Raw genomic sequence first — 22,602 nt, 5'->3', positions numbered from 1 at the left:
CTGCCAGCCCTTCTGTTTATTGACAGCTATCCTTGGTTCTCTCTGTAGAGTCCATCAGAATCATTTCCTTACATATTGGAAGGTTCTCAACATTATGGAGGTATGAAACCAACAATTAAGGAATGCCTCCCTCCAAAACATATAATTTATCATAATTCCTAATTATCAGTTCAGCATTTTAGCACAGAAATAATACTTCATTTAGAAACAACATAAGGAATGGGTCTTTATTATGATAGTATTTGCATGAGTTTATGAGCAGGGGTTGGCAAACATTTTCTGTAATGGGTCAAATAGTAAATCTCTCAGGCTTTATAGGGCCACATACAGTCTCTGTCACATATCCTTTTTATTTTTTAACCCTTTGAAAATGTAAAAAATATTCTTAGCTAGAAAATTAACAGATTTACCTATATTGTACAGTTTGATAAATTTCTGGCTTCTAGGTATGCAGGGTAAATACAGCCATAGTCATTTATGTCTTTTTGGTAACCAAAAACACATGCTTCTATGTTTTCTACCTCCCCTTCCTATGATTTGATACTAACACTGAATATTTTTTAATGTAAATTCATCAACTCAGTAGCTATTATGTATCATTCATATCCAATGGTTAATTTCCATTTGAAAGAATGCTTAATGTAATTTGCAGTTTAGACATCAAATCAACAAACGGCAAGGTTCACTTATTTATTATTAGATAATCTCACCTAAATTCTCATAAATTTAATTTAATTTTATTTCTTTGATAATCTTGCACTGAATATACTTTTATCCCTCTTAGAGGGAAGGAAATGGAGATTGCTATGGGCTAAGTGACTTCACCAAGGTAATCCAGCCAGTTTACTGCAAAAGAACTTGAACCCAGATCTCCTGACATCAAGTCCTAGTGTTTCCACAACAGCAAATGCATAATCAATTTATGGAAAAACATGTATCTATCTTTAGGCACACACACACTCAGCAGAGCCAATAAAGTCACGATGACTTGAGACTTTCTGAGAGGAATGCTCACAAGTACATGTTTGAAGCTATTTGGATCACTGCCACAGGTTCTTTTTAAACTGGGTATCATAATGATTAGGATTCCTAACTAAGCAAGTAAAAATGATATTCGCGAATGATCCTACCTCTAATAAAATCACTGAGGACTCAAGCAGCCCCACCCTTTTCAGTGCTGCTGCCGCTACTGCTGCTAAGTTGCTTCAGTCGTGTCTGACTCTGTGTGACCCCATAGACAGCAGCCCTAGAAACTTTTTATCTCTGCGTAAATATAAAATGCAAACAGTACAAGGCAAATCAAGCAAACAACTGCCTAATGAACTTGCAAAAGACACGGGATTTCATACAATCAATGAAAATAATATTCAAGAATAGCTTTAATCACTCTGAAAGCTTTTGTTGAAAGAGGATCCAGAAGAGCGAGATTTAGTGAAAATGGAACAAGGCTGGCGACGTGACAGTGGCTTTAAATGAGAATGATTTGTCAATAAAATGATTCCAAATGGCCCTTGGAAAAAACGATAAAGATTTTTATAAACTGAGTCTGTTTATTACTCTACTAAAATTCAAATTTCATAATATTACATAAAAACTACAACTTTAAACATGATTCATTTTTGTTTGATGTAAGAATGGCTATAGCTGCCTGTTCTGTTAGATAATAAACTACAGGTATTTCATCATTTTAGTTTTATTGTTTAAAATAAAACACCATTTGTATCGTTCATTACAAGACTCTGGCCCCAATTTAAGGAGATTCATTTTTAACATTTTCTCCTCCCAACACCCATTTATTTCAGTATTGAGTCCCTCATGCACAGCTTCTCCAAACCAGGAAGGCTGCAGATTAAGTAAGAGAATAAGGAACTTGCTCTCCTCTCTTGAGAGTGCAGAAGCAGTCACAGAGTTTGAGTCATAAGAAGGCTACTCCCCCATGAATACAATGTGATAATAGAAAATGCCAGGCCCTAAATCGCATGATCAACAACAGTAAGATTTCCCTCGAAGCAGTCATGCAGTTTAAGTTTGGGGTGAGGTTCTTATTTCCTTAGTTCACACATTACTTGCTTTGGCTTAGGTGTGAGACCACACTGACGGACACAGGGAAGGTCTGTGGCTGGATGTCATTATGTCTGGTTTTCTTTATTAAAGTTAGACACTGTGACACTCTTTACGTCCCACAAGAAGTGAGTTCATAGAACTCCACTGGATGACATTTAAGAACTTCTTGGTCTAGTATCTAAACATCTTAGAATATAAAAGAAAACAGTATGTGTTAATGCTACTACTAGGTTATTTTCTAGCATTCAGATCTATTCAACTCTTCAGACTCAAAAAGAAAAAAAACCAAGATAAAAGAAAACAATTGTATTGAGAAAGATATTTGGGGTTAAAGCATTTATTTATAGTATTCTTCATTATCTTCCCTACAGAATAGTTCTAGAAAATGTAGTGGCTGGAGGTGACAATCTCAGAAATAGGAAATCTTTGTGGCAAAACTAACAAACATTCTCTCAAGAGTAATCATTTTCTAACTTGCCCCCATCTACTCCCTTTTTCAACAGATTTTTTTTCCCTTTCAAGTCTCAGGTCATTGAAATCACTCAACTGCCTCTTTCCAACATTTCTGACAACACTTTTCTGTTCAGTGACCATCACTGGGACAGCAGGTGGACAACCAGGAAGGCAATCACAGGCCAATTAAATCTCAATGAGGTAAGAAACTTTGTGAAGGGTGGAAAAGAGATTTAAACAGATTAGTCAGAAGAGGCACTCTTGGACGAAGTATGTGTTCGATAACCATCAGTCAATAGCTCAGACAATCATAAAACTGCGTCCTTTTCAAAGACAGAAAAGCAAAATGACTTGGCAAACATTTCCTATTCCTCTCTCTCTGCCACTTTAAAATGGAAGAATTCTGGATCCTTGCTGTTAACCAAATGGCATTTACAGCTCTCAGTTGGCATGGGGCAGCTGAGAATCTAAAACGAGGAATGCTTATTCCATTTCCATTTCCATGGAAACCAGTCACCAACTGGTGAAAACAAGGTAGATCAAATTTTTGAACAAGAATGTTGAAATAATCACTGTTTTAAAACTTTTCTCTTGCCTTGGATGGAGAGCATATTGTAATCTCAGGAATACACCGAGATGCGTGTTCACCACTGTTCTGTCATAATTCTTTTCATAATCACAGTATTGATTGTATTCATAGGAGTTTTTTGGGTCATTCTTTGAAGGAAAGATTGCTGTAAATCCAATAAATAAATCATATAATAAAATGCAAAATTAAATGATCTTTTAAGGGTTTTTTAAAAAAATCAAGATAAACTTACAGCAATTAAGTAAACCTAAGAATGCCTTTCAAAATTTATGATCATGCTCCTCTTCTTCTATGTCCTCTTAGCAAACACATGAGGCAAGAAATGTGGTGATTTCCATAGAATGGCTTGACTCTGATCAGTTTTCTTGAACAGATTCAGAAGGGACAGTCAATCTTTTATTGACACTCGACTATGAAAATCTGACTTTGAAAAGACTCTTGAAACAACCAGTTGTTACAGAGTGTAGATGAACTCCTTAAGCTCTGGGATCCATTTAGTTTTTCCAAGAGAATTTCAGACTTGCACCCTCTCCTGGTCCCACTAAAATCCATATACCACTCCCACTGTTTCCACTTTTAGAATATAAACATTCCAAACTGGGTAGAAGTGATTTCCCCTGGAGAAATAGGAGGAAAAGTGTCAATGATTCATTTCATTCACAGCTACATTGCTAAGTGTTCCTGATGATAAAACCTCTAAAGCAGCGCTAATACCCTGCATTATCACATGGGCCAGTAGGGCCTATAGAATCCTGAACATTAAGAATGCTTTAACTGTAATTCTCACAGAAAAATTCAAGGAGCTATTTTTGTCTCCATTTTATATATGAGACAATTAAGTCCCCCGCTGGCAAAAAGATTCGTCCCAAGTTATTCCTGTAACCATCTAGTGTGTCTCCCCATGTCAGACTTTTCATTCACGGTCACTCTGCTTAGACACCATTCCCTAATTCCAGCTTGTATTCCTGGTTCAAAAACATCACCATGTCTTAATTCCTAATCTCTAGATTAATTCTAATCTTCTCATATCAGTAAAAGATAAACATAATTGGAAATGTCTGACCTCAATCATTATTATTTTTTGATTATGAAGAACTCATGTATGATTATTATTTTTAATTTTTCAGCTAAATGCTAAATCTGAAGCTATTCCTTAAGTTGGTCCAATTATTTCTGATTTGCTTCTTTCCAAGGTATGCTAAATATTTAAGCAGTTTGACCGTAATTTTTCATATCAACATTGTAGTTCATAAATGAGAACACAATAAGAAGAAAGATATTTAAGTGTAATGAGATGGAAAGATAGATTTTCACTAGATTTCAAATCTCTAAAGGAATTATCTCAAAAGTTCCATTAATCAGTAATAAATGTGCATGGTCTATTTTTACCATTTCATACTAAAATTACTCTGTGAAAACAATTTTTTAGGCTTATACTACTTGATTTACCTCCCTGTTTAAAGAAAAGCCAGCACATAATATCTGAAAGAAAAAAAAAAAACAACAAATAAAAGTTTAATTAATTTATAATTTTTCTGATGGCTAAGAATTAATGATCAATTGATACTAATGAACATGGCTCCACATAACTTGCAATATTTTCTTTCCATGTAAATTTTACTCTGCTATTCAGAGTTGAAATGAAGCTCCTTAATTTTAATCTAAGGAAAATACTAACAAGTATGCATATAAAGGGAAGATCTCCTCCTGTTACTGAAACTGTTAGTTATTTATAGTCACGTAAGGTAGGAGAAGATTGAGGGCAGGAGGAGAAGGGGATGACATAGGACGAGATGGTTGGATGGCATCACTGACTCAATGGACATGAGTTTGAGCAAACTCCAGGAGATAGTGAAAGACAAGAAAACCTGGCATGCTTGGGGTCAATGGGATTACAAAGAGTTGGACAGGGCTTAGCAGCTGAACAATAAATACAAATAGAAACAAAAATGGCTGTTAGGGCAATTTACTCAATAACTTGGAACATTAGATTAAGGGCAAATTAAAATAAATTTAAATCTTTTATTTCTGGCACTGGTTTTAAATTCTTCACCACATTTCATGGTCTTTTTTCCTCCCCTGGTTTTCTCAGGGAAAAAAAGGGGCAATGATCTTGCCACAGAGCAGAGATATAGGGAAACTCAGCTTTCAATTGTGTTAAATTAGTAATAATTATAATGCATATCAAGGTTACACCTTATAGTTAACAACTACAAAGCACGGCAGAATGATAATCACTTATTGCATGTCTATTATTCACCAGTGTCCAACACAAATGAAGCATGCTATTTTCAGAGAGCTGTAAAAAAAATTAGTTAAAACTGGAGCATAATGCAATATAAGTTAAAAATAGAGGACACATTATGAATTCTTTGCATATATCTAAAGAGTTTGGACTTGGTCACAAAGGGCTTGAAGAAAGAGTAAAAACATGTTCAGATTTGTAATTTAGATAAGAGGCTCTAGGAAAAATAGGAAATTTATGGCTTCTCTTAACAAAAGAGAATAAAAAACAAAATGGGTAAATAGGAAGATGCTTTTTATTTCAAACCTTGCAAGGAGCTCACTAATACCAAGGCACTTCCAGCCACCACACAGTCTCTTTGTAATGATTATTCCCTCTCATCAGTCATTTTTCAAGACTCAGGTCAAACGCCACAGCTCCAGAAGACTTCACTATAATGTCTACCTACCTCCAGTGACAGCTCTTCTAAACCTTATTCCTCTGGTCTGTAGCACTGGTTTACAACGGTTTATTTGGTTCTCTATAAATAGAACGCTTAATTTCAAATCTGATTTTAGGAGGAATGTTGCTGTTTAGTTGCTAAGTTGTCTCCCACTCTTTTGCCACTTCCTGGACTGCAGCTCGTCAGGTTCCTCTGTCCATGGGATTTCCCAGGCAAGAATACTGGAGTGGCTTGCCATTTCCTTCTCCAGGGGAGATCGAACCTGTGTCTCCTGCATTGGCAGGTAGATTCTTTACCACTGAGACACCAGGGAAGCTCTTTAGGAGTAAAACTACCAGTAAAATAGATTTTAATGAGGTTTTTAAAAAGGAGAGTGGTTTAGTCGAGGAAGAAGGAACTATACCCATTCCACACAGCCTCCTGATTGACAGCCTATTAAGATGGATCAACAGACTCCAGGCTTCCATGAAACACAAAAAACAAAATGTCTCCAAATTGCATCTTGCCTAATGGCTTGTTTTTACTGTATCAGTTTAGTAACCGATCACTGTATTAGTTAAATGGTGGATTAAATCTTAAATTTCTACATACTTTTAAGTATATCACTAGTTTGATTTTTAAGTGCTATTCTCCTAGTAAGTATTCAGAAGGTCTTCTCTGAATGAAACTATATGTCATAATATAAGCACTAGATTCTCAAAAATAACTCCAATTATTGCCATGAACTAAAAGTGTTCATTATTTATCAACACTGTATTCAAAAATAGCACCTAGTATCATGTTCCAAATTAAAGTGCATGATGTGATACAAACAGCACAAATTTGGAAGATTCACTTTCATAAGCTATGTGAACCTGCCTTGAATTTTATTTTCCTCACCTGGAAAAACAGGGACACCAGTGTTACTTCATTTCAGTTTCTTTGCTGCAACTGAGTTAAGCAGAAAAGCAGTTTGTTCAAAAGCCACTGTGAAGCTGAGAATCAGAATGGTTAGGAGCATAGAATTAACAAGATGGAGGCGAAGGATCAAGAAAAACACCTGGCTGTTCTATGAGGAAGGACCTGCTGGGAGAAAGAGAAGCTGTAGAGAAAGAACACGAGCAAGTGAAGGAGGGCTTACCTGGCCTTTTCTTTCGCCAGCTTGCACATGTGCTACTGACCTTTAGCATCTAGACTACATGGCCTCTGACCAAGACTAGAGCAGGGGAGGATGAGCAAGTCCCTACTGAATCTGGCAATTCTAGCCACTATACTGGAGAGCAGTCTTGGCTCTCCATCAAGATTTAAAAGACAGAACATTCCTTACACATAAAAAACAACGCAGATACTGGGGGCCCCAAAGACTACCTACTACCTATCTGATATGGATTTTTACAAGTCAAATGAAAGTATATGTAAAAATGCTTTGTGAGCTGTAAAGTTCTAAATAAATTATTATCCTTGGTAGATGTGCCACTGTATTTGAGAAGATGAAATCTGAAATGTCTTGGAAGGACTAATGCCAGGTGAGGGAATCAGAAAATCTGCTCTTTTTTCTTATCTCTCTTGGAAAACATATACTGACCCCGATGAACTCTATTTAGACTTTGCTGAGTTTATAGCCCAAGGGAAAAACAGCCAAGGTTTCTTTACAGGACAAAGTTGTTCCCCGCTCCCCCACCTAAATCATGTACCAAGCTCATCAAAGCTACAGAACTGTTCACAGGAAAACCAAACAAGCAGGTTGTATATACTGGGTTTCAAAAATTATCATAATTACTTAGCCATGAATTTTCAGGTATGATACATGTTTGTCCATGTATCAGGACAGGTATGCTTTTGGAGGGTATGGCTCAAAATATCCTCTCAGTGTATAAAAGGATTATTCAATTTTATTTAGCAACTTATCTAACAGTTACTTGGGCCTCCCTCCTCCAATCACATTGTTCTGGCTTACTACAAATACATGTGTGGGTAATCTATGTGTATTATATTCATAAAGATTACAGAGCTTCTGCATTTAAAAACATGTGAATTTAAGATGAGTACCATTGTTAACAAAGTCTATTTTCTGAGCATCAGAAAAAACATTTCCCTAATAAGAAACAAGGAAAAACATTAACAGATATGAAGTTGTTGTGGGTATTTTGTTTCAACCAGGATGAATTAAGCAAGGGCTAGTAGACCTTTCAGTTGAAATAAGTTTTACAAAGGAGATTCTAACAGAAGCTCATAGAAACATTATTAGAAAATTGGATGATAATAAATGGCATCAACTGATATAAAAACAGTACATACGATCATAAAATCTGAACTTGTAATGGCATACCTGAATAACTGCTCAGATTTGCATTTGAGTTACAAACATTTCAACAAATATGAGTAAACACTCCTAAACATGAATGAACACCAGCAAAATGGGTCTCGTCCCCATACTTCCATGTTGTAGAATGTGGTTCTACCATTATAATGCCACCAGCATTACTCTCTGTAGAGCAATTTGATACAAATTTAGCACACTGAAAAATTAAGCCACAGTTGCTATGGCATCTCTGTATCAGGGAGAACTGCTGCCACAATAACTGGGGCCTCTATTGTCCCATAAATGGTAATGCTTCAAAGTGCAGATGATGAGATGAGGCAAATGCATGGTTGTTCATGGAGCTACTTCTGAGATTGTCCTTCACTTAGGGACTCCTTTTGTTCCCTTTGAATTAAATTTCAATCAAATCAAGACCTCTAATTCTTTTCCATTCAAATCCCAGTTCTTTCTCAGATGCTCCATTACCCAGTCTCCCACAACACTCCTTATGTGATGTGTGAGATGGGTGGATAAGAGAAAGAAAAAAATAATCAAGGGCTTTTGTTTCAAATACTCCTTTTTCCTTTGAGAAGCATGAAAGGGATCTGTCGTTCCTTTAGGAAGGAATTAAATTGTATGAATTTTATGAACGTTGTATGAATGTAAATTGTATCAATTGTATGAAAATTGTCAATTTCAGCCAATGAAATTAACAACACAAGTGCCAGCTAAAACTGCTGAATCACTCAAGTTCTAGCCAGATTCACCAGTACAAACTATATAAACTGGTGCCAAGACCAGGTTCTTCTGCATAATGGCAATATAATGCCAGAGCCTACGGGAAGGTTAAGCAACCAGAATCGGGGTGGGGCGGGGGGCGCTGGGGGGAGAGAGAGATCTGTGATATGAGAAGGGGAGATGCTAGAGGGTTGGGGAGAAAATAAAAGTCTATATTTGGTAATCAGGACAGGTGTGGGAGGGAGGTGACTGAGTGAGAATCAACCTCAGGAAGAGGGAAAATCAACCAAGAGCATAAAGGTCATACAAAATCTTTAGTAGTCAGCTACTCTCAGCCCAGGATCTAGCCACAGGTATTTTATCTGCAATTCATGCAAATTTAAATGCACTTACTAGTATATGTAAATGATATGCAGATGGTGTAGGGATATCTAAAAATAGAAAGAGGTAAACTCTTCTAGCAAAGGTCAGTCTTTTCTGAAATTCATGAGATGGCAGCTTGTGATGAGAACATGAGGCAGAGAAAGTGGGAATTCAGGGAGATCTGCTAGAAAATCACGAGTAGTCAACTGTTTTTCTCAATTTCTTTAAGTCATTTTGGGTATTCTATAGGCAAGATAAGTCACAATTTTCCAAAGCAGGACACATCTTTAAGACTCTATGCCTTCTATACTCTAAGCCTTCTCCACACAGAAGAAGGTTTCTGATTCCCACTGGCTCTTACTGGTCTCAGTTTCTTCCTCCTAAAGAGATTCTTTCACAATCCACGTTTCCAGAGCACTCTCAAGGGCTGTCAATTACGTGTAAAAACATTGGGAAAGGGTCTCTTAGGTTTTGTGATTCCAACTTCAAACAGTCCCTATATCCATACAGAGAAAATTAACTACCTGCCACCTGAGAATCAGCCTAAAACTTTATCTTATTACTCTTTTATCACTCTTAATAATATTCACAGAATCCATATCTGTGGCAATTTTATATAGTTTACCAAAACATTTATTTACATTAACAATATGACCAACCTGATAATCATTCAAAATGTTTAAAAGCTATTAATATATACTAGTAGAATTATTTAAGAGCAGAGACCCAAGCTCTAATTTCCACATGGTACCCTCTGATCAGACCATAGCTGAAGCCATCATTTAAAAAGAAAAACCAAAATCTATAAAGATTTTTGGAGTATAATTTGGGTGGCCTTCATTGATTTCCACAGAATAAATGCCACTGTGAAGTCAGACCTGCACAGTCATTTTCTGTAATAAAGGACTTTTTGTTATTTGGTCAAAGTCATGGATACATAAGGTGTTGGCAATCTTTGTGGACCAACCTCCTCTCTCTGGAGAAGCAAGGCTGTAAGCACCAGCACTTGGTAAAGCCAGGCTCTTGGTTCTTTACTGAATGCAGCAGTAAGGCATTCTGGTAATTGCAGTTCTTTCAAGGTAGTAAACTTACTGAAGCATGTGATCAGCATAGGAATTAATTTCTCATCTGCTTGACCACAGGTTAATTAACTATGCGGGTGAATAGATGGCATGGAAACAAATGAGTTCAAATTGCGATTCTGCCACATGGTGACAATAGCCTCTTTAATTCACCTCTCCAGTCTCTGTCTCCGATAGTGGGTTGTTGTGAGCAGTAAATGAGAGGACCCGCTGACGTGCTCACTGTATTAGCAGCTGTTTACACTGATTTCAAATGCAGCTGAGTAGCAACCCCACAGACATATAGATTATTTGTTTTTGTTTAAGTCAAACAGGGTCACAGAGATCTTGATGTGGCAGGGGGAGGCTTTGCCAAGAATGCTTCTCCAGAGTCACAGATAAAATGAACAGCAAGGTGGAGACTGTTAACCAGATCTCACCCAAAATCAGGACAGTTTTCTATCACCTTGCCTTCTTTGGTGACCTATTTTATGAGAAGAAAAATCAGCATGTATGTCTTGATCTAAGACATATTTTCTACCTCTCTACCTTTTATTAAGGATTATAATGGAAAAGGACAGCTACATGGATATTACACACACACACATTTATTTATCTTCACTGGAACAATAGGCTTCTAATGTAATTAACTGAATTGCTAAAACAAAAAATCATAACATCTCCTTTAGCTTGTAGAAACAAAATTCTAACTTCAGTCCCTTATCTTAGGAGGCATTTTATTTGAATAAGAAAGCAACGAATATCTAAATATTAATAATATCTTAATATTAAAATAAGCCCTTAGTTTGCAGTTTGATTATATTTTCAGCATATTCTTCTTCCGGTATCTATATACGGAGTAAAATAAACAAAACAACAGTGTTTTTCTCTTCAGTTTGTTTCCTGCTCAGCCTGTGGACACTGGTTGATCACACATGAATGGTGCTGGACGCCTTCTCCACCTCTCTGTTATAATAATACAAATAACACAGTGCTAGCACTGACCTCTCAAGGTCTCTGTGCTCTCAATTGTACATATTTCTGGATATAAGGAAACGAGAAATAGAAGGATCCAAGGTGGAGGTTAGAGGAGAAAATGAAAAGAGAAAGATAAATAAATATACCTGTCTGGAAACCCTGCTCAAATGCTTAATCCATTATTTAAAAAGGATTCTTATCTCTTTCTCTTACTGCAATTTCCATCTGCTTTAGAGGCTTTAGGAATTTGTGAGTTTGTTTCTTAAATAAGAAATTTAAATGGAAGCCACTATCAATTATTCATGTCAATAGTGCACTGTTAAGCATAAATTAAACCCAAACTTCATTGTAACCTATAGCATCAATCAGACGCTTTATCAGAACTAGTACTGTGAGCCCCGAGAGACTATGTCCCCAGGTCCTTGAAGAGAACACACTAAAACTGACAGGGAACACAGGGCCTGAAAACTGTGCCGTTTAATCATGCTTATGAGCCCTGGAATCATTCATACAGTAGTTTATAAAAGAAATACACTTCAGGTGTTAGGCTTACAGTAGTTTATAAAAGAAATACACTTCAGGTGTTAGGCTTACAGGAATTTGAGGTTGGACAACCACTTTCTGTATTTACTCAGCTCTCATTAAAGAATAAATAAATGGCCACCAAGACAACTCTTATGGGCATAGTTAGCTTCTTTCTTAGAGGTATCTGAGCTCTTTAATATTGGGTATAAAAATTTGTTCCAGGGACTTATATCTTAGTGTTAAAAAGTACATTCGAGGGACTTATATAGAGAAGCAGACAGGATTTGGGAAAAATCCATGAGGAAGAATACAACATTCTAGACTAGCAACACTGGGAAATCCCTGGATCTAAGAACTTTCGGGAAGTGGTCACTGAACCCACAAAAGGCAGTTCTTAGGAAGTCAGCCTTAGGGCCACCTAAGGGGAAATATGATCACCTGGGACACAGCTAACCCCCAAGGGCTCGGCAAGGAGGGAGCAGAAAGTAAATACCCTTTCTTTACTCTTCAGCATCCCACTGATGTCCTGCTCTTGAACGTTCCACTGGCCAAACCCAGTGGAAAGCCAGAGGGCAAGGGAGCCCCTTAATGCAGTCCTCAGAGGTCAGCTTTCTGGGTGGAGGATAAAAGCTATCCAACACAAGGTTCATTATATATAACACCCCTCAATAGTTACTACTTTGGGATACACCTTGCTAATTCATCTAGACGAGCCAGTCAAGGCTGATACTTTCGCACGACCAAACAGACATTTCATATCCCAAACTAAATTGGAACTCATCTCAGAATCTGTTTTTGCCTCTCTATTCCCTATCTTGGTATGTGTGACCCCATTTACAATAGCAAAGGTTTTATTCACTAAAAGAAATAAGTTCACAGATGCTGTGAAAACTCACTGGAGGGCATCCAACTCGGATGCAGGAGGTGAAAGAAGGCTTTCCAGGAGAAGTGATGCGAGTGGAAGGGAAAGGAGGAATTACACGGATGCAGATGGTGGAAGGCTGAATGAGTGTGGCGCCTTCAGGGAACTGTGCAAGTCCTGCAGGGTTGATAAAGAGAGGGGAGGGGTGGACACACACAGCAGAACAGACTTAATAATGAGGGAAGAGGCGGGTCATGAAGGATCTTGCATTTTAATAAAATTTGAAGATACTAAATCTCCCTGGCAGCTCAGATGGTAAAGAACCTGCCTGCAAAGTAGGACACCCGGTTAGATCCCTGAGTCAAGAAGATCCCCTGGAGAAGGGAATGGCTAACCACTCCAGTATTCTTGCTTGGAGAATTCCACAGACAGAGGAACCTGGTGGGCCACAGTCTATGGGGTTGCAAAGAGTTGGATGTGACTGAATGACTAATACTATTTTTGATTATCTAAAAGAATTTTTAGTATTCTTATTTTGGTTCTAAAATATCACTTGGGCAGCAGGATGAGGTGAGACTGGAGACAGGGAGACCATCTAGGAGATTTTCCAAGGATGCAGGTGAGAAGAAGGGATTAGACTAACAGAAGGCTAGTGTGGATGGATGGACAGGGGAGACAAGCATCAGTCTTTGGAGAGCTATAAAGAGGTGGACTTAAATGGTGAGGATGGTCAGGACTTGTGACTAATGGCTGGTGAGGGAAGGGATGGGAAGGCTGGCTTCTGGTCTGAGAGCAGACGTTTCCTACTGTTAATCAGTTTTCTGTGAGGCCCCAGACATGGACCACTTCCCAGAATCTAGAAGATGGTCCCAAATGTTACTTATTTCAACACACTGCATCATGAACCTATGTGATAGAAACAAATTTTATACAATGTTTGTTGTAGGTTCTTTCATGGACAAAAAATCTATAGATGTATTTGGAAAGTATCAAGGTTATTTTTCACAACCATCTCTTTTGAACACATCTGGACTCTGGTATGTACATTTGTAGTCAACATTACATAAATTCCTGGAGAAGGAAATGGCAACCCACTTCAGTATTCTTGCTTGGAAAATCCCATGGATGGAAGAGCCTGGTAGGCTATAGTCCCCAGGGTTGCAAACAGTTGGACGTGACTGAGCGACTTCACTTACGTGAATTCATGTGCTAATTATTGATCAAGTATATAGTAGGATTGTTGTGATTTTTGTTGTTTAGTCTCTAAGTCATGTCTGACTCTTTTGTGACCCCATGGACTGTAGCCCACCAGTCTCCTCTTGTCCATGGGCTTTCCCGGGCAAGAATATTGGAATGGGTTGCCATTTCCTTCTCCATATAGTAGTATGAAAGTGAAAGTTTCTCAGTCGTGTCTGACTCTTTGCAACCCCATAGACTGTACAGTCCATGGAATTCTCCAGGTCAGAATGCTGGAGTGGGTAGCTGTTCTCTTCTCTACGGGATCTTCCTAACCCAGGGATCGAACCCAGGTCTACCACATTGCAGGCAGATTCTTTACCAGCTGAGCCACCAGGGAAGCCCAAGAATACTGAGTGGGTAGCCTATCACTTCTCCAGCGGATCATTCTGATCCAGGAATCGAACCGGGGCCTCCTGCATTGCAGGCGGATTCTTTACCGGCTGTGCTACAAGGGAATCCCACATAGTATATCACAGCGTTATTTTGTGAAAGGATGAGAGGAAATTGTTCAAAAATATTTGGAAAAAACCAATCAGCCTCTGTTAATGGCCCCACTGCTGCTGGGTAGGTTTTTGTCTGACCTAGTTAGCTACAGGATAATTTTATCTGAACATATGTGGCTAAATCCTGGGTATCAAGAAACGATCTTACGGGCTAAGATTGTAGATTGCAAGCATGGTCTTCTCTCCAGTGCCGAGATAAAATGGTTGCTGTAACAGTAGACAGCATGGCCTACATTCACCAGGTCTGCTTTTGAATACCATCTCCTGACAACAGTCCTCATCTGCAGGGATGAGAACGAAAAGGCCACACAATACGGTGACATTCTTAAAACCAGAAATGATGTGTGAAAAGAACACTAAAGAACCAGAAGAAATGTACTTCCATCCACCCTGGCTAAACCTTCCTGGGAATAGAGATAAGGGACAAAGACGAAAACTCCATTCCTTTTGGAAAATGAGTCTTTAACCTATGCATTGGTTTGTTTTGAAAGGAAATTAGATTCTGGGCTCACAAAGCACATATTCAAGATTCAACGTGTGGTCTCATCTCCCACTAAATATGTTGCTATGACTCTTAAGCAGAGGGAACATTTAAAAAGAAGCAACCTAGGGAAGGAAAAATCTAACTCAGACATCCATAATTCATTTATCAGAAATGGGAGTAGTGGCGTGAAATGGCAGGAGACTGTTTCATTTATAGGGAGGCATTTTCTATTTTAAGCCTAGAACAATGCAGTCAGCTTTATTCTGCAAGTTAATATGAATGGAGGGAAAGTGAAATGCGAGAACAGGTTTTATGGTCTCTCTCAATCATGCTATTTCTTTAGTATCTGTTATTTAGGTTTGACACACCACTGTTTGGGGACTTGAAAAAAGTGATAAGAAAAGGACTTTGATAACTTTGTTACTTCAGAGGTGATTTTCTTTACCTCAAAGCTTTAGTGTTAGAAATTTAATCAGGTAAATCTGAGAGAGATGATTTGCACGTAGTTTTGAGGGTACATTGTCTGTTAGTACAGTCATCTTTTGGTATCCTCTGGACATTGGTTTCAGGGACTCCCCTGCAGATACCAAACTCCAAGGATGCTCAAGTCCTTTGTATAAAATGACACAGTACAGTCAGTGCTCCACACCCTCAGGCTCCACAGCACAGATAGGAAGAGCCAATGATAGGACTAAAACTCTTCAGGTTACAGATTCTAAGTCATTTCCTAATTAGATAGTAGCTTATATTACTGCATCATTGTATCCCCTAAGCATGTAACAGAACCACTCAACAGGTAGTGTTTCAATGATTACCCACTGAATGAATGAACAAACACAGTTCAGTTCAGTTCAGTCGCTCAGTCGTGTCCAACTCTTTGCAACCCCATGAATCGCAGCACGCCAGGCCTCCCTGTCCATTACCAACTCCCGGAGTTCACTCAAACTCATGTCCATCGAGTCAGTGATGCCATCCAGCCATCTCATCCTCTGTCATCCCCTTCTCCTCCTGCCCCAAATCCCTCCCAGCATCAGAGTCTTCTCCAATGAGTCGACTCTTTGCATGAGGTGGCCAAAGTACTGGCGTTTCAGCTTTAGCATCATTTCTTCTAAAGAAATCCCAGGGCTGATCTCCTTCAGAATGGACTGGTTGGATCTCCTTGCAGTCCAAGGGACTCTCAGGAGTCTTCTCCAACACCACAGTTCAAAAGCATCAATTCTTCAGTGCTCAGCTTTCTTCACAGTCCAACTCTCACATGCATACATGACTACTGGAAAAACCATAGCCTTGACTAGACGGACCTTTGTTGGCAAAGTATGTCTCTGCTTTTCAATATGCTATCTAGGTGGCTCATAACTGTTCTTCCAAGGAGTAAGCGTCTTTTAATTTCATGGCTGCAGTCACCATCTGCAGTGATTTTGGAGCCCAAAAGCACAAGTGCGGCGGAGAGGAGCTACCCCACATCCGAGGTCAGGGGCAGAAGCTGAGAGGACCCCATGCCCGACGGGTGGCAGCCAAGAGGAGCTACCCCACGTCCAAGGTCAGAGGCAGAGGCCAAGAGGAGATACCCTGCGTCCGAGGTCAGGGGTGGTGACTGGGAGGAGCTACCCCACGTCCAAGGAGCGGTGGCTGCGTGGGCGCAGGAGGGCCGAGAGGAGCTACTCCATGTTCAAGGTCAGGAGGGGCGGCGGTGAGGAGATACTCCTCGTCCAAGGTAAGGAGCAGTGGCTCCGCTTTGCTGGAGCAGCCGTGAAGAGATACCCCACGTCCAAGGTAAGAGAAACCCAGGTAAGACAGTAGGTGTTGCAAGAGGGCATCAGAGGGCAGACACACTGAAACCATAATCACAGAAAACTACTCAATCTAATCACACTAGGACCACAGCCTTGTCTAACTCAAACTAAGCCATGCCCTGTGGGGCCATCCAAGATGGAGGGGTCATGGTGGAGAGGTCTGACAGAATGTGGTCCACTGGAGAAGGGAATGGCAAACCACTTCAGTATTCTTGCCTTGAGAACCCCACGAACAGTATGAAAAAACACAGCTAGGTGTCAAATAGTTCCAAATATTCTCTGAAGCCTACCAGTCAGATTGTACAATGAGAAGGTACTTGTACAACATACGCTTCAACTGCATTCAGGTGATGTTTAGAAATTCCTCCCCCTCATTCAGTTCAGTTCAGTTGCTCAGTTGTGTCCGACTCTTTGTGACTCCCATAGACTGCAGCACACCAGGCCTCCCTGTCCATCACTAACTCCCAGTTTATTCAAACTCATGTCCACTGAGTCAGTGATGCCATCCAACCATCTCATCTTCTGTCATCCCTTTCTCCCACATTCAATCTTTTCCAGAATCAGGGTCTTTTTTTTTTTTTTTCCCCTTATTTATTTATTTTTGCCTTTCTCTTTTTTTTTTTTTTTTTAGTTTTTAATTTTTTTAATTTTAAAATCTTTAATTCTTACATGCGTTCCCAAACATGAATCCCCCCCCACCTCCCTCCCCATAACATCTCTCTGGGTCATCCCCATACACCAGCCCCAAGCATGCTGTATCCTGCGTCAGACATAGACTGGTGATTCAATTCTTACATGATAGTATACATGCTAGAATGCCATTCTCCCAAATCATCCCACCCTCTCCCTCTCCCTCTGAGTCCAAAAGTCCGTTATACACATCTGTGTCTTTTTTCCTGTCTTGCATACAGGGTCGTCATTGCCATCTTTCTAAATTCCATATATATGTGTTAGTATACTGTATTGGTGTTTTTCTTTCTGGCTTACTTCACTCTGTATAATCGGCTCCAGTTTCATCCATCTCATCAGAACTGATTCAAATGAATTCTTTTTAATGGCTGAGTAATACTCCATTGTGTATAAGTACCACAGCTTTCTTATCCATTCATCTGCTGATGGACATCTAGGTTGTTTCCATGTCCTGGCTATTATAAACAGTGCTGCGATGAACATTGGGGTACATGTGTCTCTTTCAATTCTGGTTTCCTTGGTGTGTATGCCCAGCAGTGGGATTGCTGGGTCATAAGGTAGTTCTATTTGCAATTTTTTAAGGAATCTCCACACTGTTCTCCATAGTGGCTGTACTAGTTTGCATTCCCACCAACAGTGTAGGAGGGTTCCCTTTTCTCCACACCCTCTCCAGCATTTATTGCTTGCAGATTTTTGGATCGCAGCCACAGAATCAGGGTCTTTTTAAATGAGCCAGTTCTTTGCATAAGGTGGCCAAAGTATTGGAGTTTCAGCTTTAGCATCAGTCCTTCCAATGAATATTCAGGACTGATTTCCTTTAGGATGGACTGGTTGGATCTCCTTGCAGTCCAAGGGACTCTCAAGAGTCTTCTCCAACATGTTCAAAAGCATCAGTTCTTCAGTGCTCAGCTTTCTTACAGTCCAGCTCTCACATCCATACATAACTACTGGAAAAAACATAGCTTCACTTTAAATTTAAGGCACCATGATCCAGTAAAGGGAAATGGAATATTGGATGGAATTAAAGAGAAGCAGATTTGGCTATTTCCGTGGTCCCAGGTGGCTCAGTAGTAAAGAATCTGCTTGTCAACACAGGAGATGCAAGAGATGTGGGTTCAATCCCTGGGTGGGGATGATCCCCTGGAAAGGAAATGGCAACCCACTCCAGTATTCTTGCCTGGGAAATCCCATGGACAGGGGAGTCTGGCTGGTTACAATCCATGGGGCCACAAAGGAGTCACACATGACTTAGTGACTGAGCATGCACACACAAGCTCTCTACGGTAACGCTCCCCATCAGCGAATAGTTCATGGTCCTGCACCCACCCACAGACCACACTGAGTAGCACTGCCCTAGATTAATATTCCTCCTAACTGGTGGTCAAGTGGCTAAGATTCTGTGCTCCCAATATAGGGAGCAGGGTTCATTCACTGGTCAGAGAGCTATATCCCACATGCTTCAACAAAAGATTCTGCATACTGCAATGAAGAAAAGACTCAGCACAGACAAACAAATAAATATTATTTTTTCAAAAAAGCAGATTTACTGTCTACCAAATGAGTCACGGTTCCCAGCCCCAATAGAAGCATAAAGCACATCTAAACCTCTGACCATGGAAATAAACAAAGGCTTCCAAGTCTTAATTGAAATTTGTAATGTTCATATGCACATGTATTTTAAGGCAATTATCATCTTAACTAATTATTTATTGAGAACTGGAGGTAGGAACTGAATAGTTATAAGAAGTTATAACTAGCACCTATTATACAGCAGCCCTACACCTGCTGTTTTACATATTTTCTTGCTAATCTTTGGAGGTATTATTATGCCCATTTCAGAGATTTCTAAAAATACTAAAGCTCAGAATAGTTAAGCCTAAAGTGTTAGAGAAGACTGTTGAGAGTCCCTTGGACTGCAAGGATATCCACCCAGTTCATCCTAAAGGAGATCAGTCCTGGGTGTTCATTGGAAGGACTGATGTTGAAGCTGAAACTCCAGTACTTTGGCCACCTGATGTGAAGAGCTGACTCATTCGGAAAAGACCCTGATGCTGGGAAAGATTGAAGGCAGGAGGAAAAGGGGACGACAGAGAATGACATGGTTGGATGACATCACCGACTCGATGGACATGGGTTTGGGTGGACTCCGGGAGCTGGTGATGGACAGGGAGGCCTGGAGTGCTGTGGTTCATGGGGTTGCAGAGTCGGACACGACTGAGTGACTGAACTGAAAGACTATAAAGCTATTAGTGTGAACCAAAGCTAAAAGTCAAGTCTCAAACTACAAACCACTCTTTATTTTCTGATGTCAAGTGACTTCTACTAATACAGAATTATCTATGTAAGGACCCACTCTTAAAAGACAGATCCATCAATTATATTTATAATTATGGTCTAATGAACAGAGATGATATTTTAACCCTAAATGCCTAAATTTGGCCAAGAAGTTCATTTGGGTTTGGCCAACCTGATACATGCTGTGGTTAGCCAAGAAAAATTGGGCAGCACTAGTGAGCTTCCCTAGAGAAGGCAATGGCAACTCACTCCAGTGTTCTTGCCTGGAGAATCCCAGGGACAGGGGAGCCTGGTGGGCTGCTGTCTATGGGGTCGCACAGAGTTGGACACGACTGAAGCGACTTAACAGCAGCAGTAGCAGCGAGCTTCCCAAGTGGGCAGTGATAGAGAATCTGCCTGCCAATGTAGGAGACACAAGAGACGTGGGTTTGATCCCTGGATCAGGAAGATCCCCTGGAATAAGAAATGACAACCCATTCCAGTACTGTTTCCTGGAAAATTCCATGGGCAAAGGAGCCTCACAGGCTACAGTCCATGGGGTCGCGAACGAGTCAGACACAACCAAGCATGCACACATGTGTCTTGGATGTGCATGGATTGATAGGGCCATCTGATGCCCCAGGTGACTGATGATTTTCATAAAACAGAAGTAGGAGTGCTGGTGCTGCACTCTGGAAAATGTCCCATTTCACTGTCAAGGCTACAAACCTAAGCACACATCCAGAACTTGCCTGTGTCCTCTAGCACTCATACCCACACTACACTCAAGAGCACTACTTAGAACGGGTCAAAACAGCACACACTAGGATATACCAGTGTGACCAGGAAGGTAGCTACTCCTCTTGAGCAAAGGTCTTGGCAAGCAACCAAGTTTGAAAGGTGTCCTCACAAAGGATACAGTTTTTAAAAGACGGCCAGTAAAAAAGCCACTGAAGCCAACGCTCAAAGAATTGTCTTCACACACACACTTTGTGGTCAGCACTGTTACTCACAGGACTAATACAGCTTAGGAGAATAGCCATTACCACTGAGTTTTGATACAAAACTCACCACATCTTCCAAAGACCAACCTGGAGGGTATCCTCCACTCTGCTGAATTGTACTCCTTCCTCCCAGCCTATTTCATTATTTTCCTATTTTCTGTTCTTCAAATTTTTCATCTTTATCTCATTTTTCCTTCCTTTTTCTCTTGCACACAGAGTGGCAAGCATGTGAGTAGAAGCAGACGCCATGGTCACACACTTCCATAAGATAATTTCAGGTCTTATTCAAGATAAAGTGACAGGAGGGGCAGGATAGGGGTAGGGGAGTGGGAGGTTCAAACTACTGGGTGTAAAATAAGCTACAAAGATGTTTTATAAAACACAGGAAATACTTCATAATAAATATTTTGTAATAACTGTAAATGGAGTATAACTTCTATAAATTGTATAAAAATAAAACAGTGCAGCTTAAGAAGTCAGTGTCACAACAGAATTATATTATAAACAAACTAGTTAAAATTAAATTTCATAATGATAAGACCACAGATTAAGTATAACACTGATGGAAAGGGACTCTGAACCCAACCTAGCTCTCTGAATTATATTCTTTCTATTTTGAAGCACCAGACTGGCACATACTTTTTAGCCTTCTTTATGACAAGATGTCAAAGGTCAGCTCAGCACTCTGTATTATCAAACTATTTTGGTCAATAATTCAATCTTTCATTCTCTCAAACTTACTGTTATTGAAACCAATTATCTCTAGTCACAACTCATTTAAATGAAAGGTACTTGGATCATTTTCCTTTTCATTACCTTAAGAACTTAGCCTTATGTTTAATATACAGAGCAAGAGCTTGTAAACCACTTGAGTTGGATTCTTTGCTTCCTAATGTCTCCATCTCTTACTACCTGTTTAACCCTTGTCCACTTGACCTATCTGAGCCTTTTTCTTTTTGCTTCACATCCAAGTACTGCTGGGAGAATTTTTATATAAGATAAAGTGCCACATTGATTAGTTTTATGTATTTCTTAATCACTCAAAATGAATAAAACTGGGCTATTATTTTTAATAGGTGCCTACCATTTTTCTGTGCATGTCACTGATGAAGTTTCTGAGTGTGAGCTCCAACTACATTTTCCTATTATTCTGTGTTTTAGGAGTATTTTTAGGAGCATATATGTTGCACTAGAGTAGATTGCACTAGAGAGTGAAATTTATCACAGATGACCTTTTAAATACGGACGCTTCAAGTTTCTTTTCAGTGTTTCGTGTTAGTTTGCAAATTAGGTTAAGTAAATTAGCTCACGTTGTCTCAAATTATTGATTATAACTTTAAACAGTGTAATCTAGGCAGTAATGACCAGGCTTGATAGAAAACTATCCGGTTTACTTTAGGGCCCTTCCTTTTTTGTTTCAAAAGTTCTGGAAAATTCTATCTACATCAATTTGTATATTAATGCTTTCACCACTGAATCTGATTTATAACATTGATTCAATTGCTAATATTATCAAATAGCATATTTTTCACAGTAACTTTTTCAAGGCTTCTTTGTAAATGGTTAAGAAGGGGGAGGGGAACACCACATGCACAGTCACAATTATCCAGGCTGCATGATTTTATCTAAATTTATCGACTTAATCAAACAATACCAGGTGAGAAAATTTCCCCTTAGGAAAAATGCAGGGTAGAAACTGTACATAATAAATGAACAAAACACCTCTCTTTACAGCTTCTGTGATCCCAAACAAAAACAGGTAAGTAAAAATTCAGATGACAGTATTTAAATCACAACATTATCCTGAAAAAACTTTGAAATAAAAGCCCAAAATTTAATGTGATCTAGAGATTAAAAACATTTTACTAATCTTTGAAAAATACCTGGGTCATCACAAGCAAGAAATGATTGTGCATTTCATTTGCTTTCCAAAAAACTTCTGTACTAACTGGAAAGCGTAAATGTGGCTACATGGGCTCGACTTGGAGAATAAGAGTGATAATGTGTTCCATAC

The 22,602-nt window shown here is 39.4% G+C and overlaps 1 protein-coding gene across 3 annotated transcripts in view; it reads right to left on the bottom strand.

The window, feature by feature from the left end:
• The window catches only part of PCSK5 (proprotein convertase subtilisin/kexin type 5), a 505,527-nt gene that overhangs the window by 337,421 nt on the left and 145,504 nt on the right, over positions 1-22,602 (bottom strand). The window lies entirely within an intron of this gene.

Source organism: Capra hircus, chromosome 8 (genome assembly GCF_001704415.2).
Source record: "Capra hircus breed San Clemente chromosome 8, ASM170441v1, whole genome shotgun sequence".
Taxonomy (NCBI): domain Eukaryota; kingdom Metazoa; phylum Chordata; class Mammalia; order Artiodactyla; family Bovidae; genus Capra; species Capra hircus.
The sequence above is the reverse complement of the archived record's forward strand: the minus strand, read 5'-3'. Positions and strand labels throughout refer to the sequence as shown.